Below are 3,270 nucleotides of genomic sequence, written 5' to 3'. Positions count from 1 at the left end.
TGAGTGCCAAAGAGATGCCTCTGCCTGTTCCTGCTTTGTGCAGTGAATTAAGGTAAAGGTAAAGGGACCCCTGACCATTAGGTCCAGTCATGACCGACTCTGGGGTTGTGGCACTCATCTTGCTTTACTGGCCGAGGGAGCCGGCGTACAGCTTCCGGGTCATGTGGCCAGCAATAGAATCATAGTATCATAGAATCATAGAGATGGAAGAGACCACAAGGGCCATCGAGTCCAACCCCCTGCCAAGCAGGAAACACCATCAGAGCACTCCTGACATATGGTTGTCAAGCCTCTGCTTAAAGACCTCCAAAGAAGGAGACTCCACCACACTCCTTGGCAGCAAATTCCACTGTCAAACAGCTCTTACTGTCAGGAAGTTCTTCCTAATGTTTAGGTGGAGTCTTCTTTCTTGTAGTTTGGATCCATTGCTCCGTGTCCGCTTCTCTGGAGCAGCAGAAAACAACCTTTCTCCCTCCTCCATGTGACATCCTTTTATATATTTGAACATGGTTATCATATCACCCCTTAACCTCCTCTTCTCCAGGCTAAACATGCCCAGCTCCCTTAGCCGTTCCTCATAAGGCATCGTTTCCAGGCCTTTGACCATTTTGGTTGCCCTCCTCTGGACACGTTCCAGTTTGTCAGTGTCCTTCTTGAACTGTGGTGCCCAGAACTGGACACAGTACTCCAGATAAGGTCTGACCAGAGCAGAATACAGTGGCACTATTACTTCCCTTGATCTAGATGCTATACTCCTATTGATGCAGCCCAGAATTGCATTGGCTTTGCATTGGCTTTGCATTGCAATGACTAAGCCACTTCTGGCAAACCAGAGCAGCGCACAGAAACGGCGTTTACCTTCCCGCCGGGGCGGTACCTATTTATCTACTTGCACTTTGACGTGCTTTCGAACTGCTAGGTTGGCAGGAGCAGGGACAGAGCAACAGGAGCTCACCCCGTCGCAGGGATTCGAACCGCCGACCTTCTGAGTCCTAGGCTCTGTGGTTTAACCCACAGTGCCACCCACGTCCCATGCAGTGAATTAGGGACAATTCTGCAAGGGATTCCCACAGGGTGGTACTGATGTTGAGAACCTTATACCAACCGCCCTTTATGCAAGCAGGCACGGTCGTTCATGCCTTCAATGTATGGAAATGGAGAGCTGCCTTTAAATCCAAAGGCACAATTCTGTCTTTGTAATGAGGTTGCCTTTTAGATTTGGGAATCTGTGTGCTTGTGTTAAAAATATTCTTTATTAAAACCACAAGCTGTGAGACAAACAGAAGAATCACAGTAGTCAAGTGCACATACGGAACATACAAAATTTGAAGGCCAAAGACTCGAAGCAAATAATGCAATTCATAATCTCTTTTTCTGCTTGATTCATAGAGGTGCCCATCTTACTCATTCCTTACCTTTTTTATTATAATTTTATTTGCATCCTTACAAACAATTCAAAAGGAACATGTAAAAAAAACAAAAGGAGTAGAAAAAGAAATTACAAATGACTGATAACAAACAACAATAAAAAAACTACCCCCACATATAGGTTTCCCTTCCCCTCCTTCCCTGGTTTCTTTTGTTTTCCACTTCTGCATTTTCTAAGTTGCCAAAATCTACTCTTCATCTCCGGCTTTCTCTTACACCGCTGAATTTATTCAAGACCTGGTAATCTGTTTGCATATACCATATTTCTTGCTCTATAAGACACACCAGACCATAACACAGACCTAGTTTTTGCAGGAGGAAAACAAGAAAAAAAATATTCTGAATCCCAGAAGCCAGAACAGCACAAGGGATCGCTGCGCACCAATCCCTCTTGCTGTTCTGGCTTCTGGGATAGCTGCGTGAAGCCTCTTCAGGGCAGAAGAAGAAGAAGAGTTTGGATTTGATATCCCACCTTTCACTCCATTTAAGGAGTCTCAAAGCGGCTAACATTCTCCTTTCCCTTCCTCCCCCACAACAAACACTCTGTGAGGTGAGTGGGGCTGAGAGACTTCAAAGAAGTGTGACTGACCCAAGGTCACCCAGCAGCTGCATGTGGAGGAGCAGGGAAGCGAACCCAGTTCCCCAGATTACGAGACTACCACTCTTAACCACTACACCACACTGGATGAAGGCTCCCCCTGCCCTGAAGAGGCTTGGCACAGCTAAGTCAGAAGGTAGAACAGCAAGAGGGAGCACTGCACAGCGATCCCTCTTGCTGTTCTGGCTTCTGGGATAGCTGCACAGCCTGCATTTGCTCCATAAGACGCACACTCCCCTTACTTTTTAGGAGGGGAAAAGTGTGTCTTATGGAGCGAAAAATACGGTATATAGTGATTTTTTAAAAAAATACTCAACATTTCCCAGTCCTTTTTATATTCCTGACCATCTTGTTCTCATATCTTACTAGTCAGACCCACTAACTCTGCATATTCCAGCATCTTGAAATGTCATTTCTAGTCAGTACATCGTTTGTTCTTCATTTTTGTGCAAGCAAAATTCGAGCTGCTGTAGTGGCACATGAACAGATTTTTTTTTGGGGGGGGGGGAACCCTTCTGTTGCTACCATTCCCAAAAAAAGGCTTCTGGTTTCTTGGGAAATGTTCTTTTATTTTTATTTTTTAATTCGTTATACATCATTTCCCAGAATTCCTTAATAACTTTGCACAGCCATGTGGTAATATGACCCTTCTACCTCTTTATACTCCCAGCTCCAAACATTTTCACTAATCTGCTTGGCATTGAATACCATCTGTGGATCATTTTCACGAGGTTTTCCTTCAGTAAATAACATGCAGTGTATTTCAGGTCTGTTTCCCATAATTTCTCCCAGAATGCAAATTCAATTATTTTGTCCCACATCCCTTGCCCAATTAATCGTACTGGGTTTCACAAATTCACCTTTCTTTTCCCATTCTAGCAGCAGCCTGTATATTTTATGCAATGTTTTCTCTTTAGTTCATAAAAGTTCCCTTTCAAACTGGGAACTCTGGTCTGCAAACCCAATTTTTTGTCCATCTTAAATAGTTCATTAAGTTGGTGAATCTGGTCAATCCACCACTTGATTCTTTATCTCTTCCAATTTTTTTCATTCTGCCCTCCTGTTCTCTTAAATCTAAGAGATCTCTGTAGGTTATTCACTGATGGTCCATGTTCATTCTGTTCCTTGCTATCACATCCATTGGGGATAGCCACAATGGTGATTTTCTTTCTAATCAGTTTTTTATGTTTTTTCCCAAACTCTGTACAGAGAAATCACATGGTTTGAAAAGTTTTTACATATTT

Source organism: Podarcis gaigeae (genome assembly GCF_964106915.1).
Source record: "Podarcis gaigeae genome assembly, chromosome: 8".
Lineage (NCBI taxonomy): Eukaryota > Metazoa > Chordata > Lepidosauria > Squamata > Lacertidae > Podarcis > Podarcis gaigeae.
Note: the sequence above shows the minus strand (reverse complement) of the source record.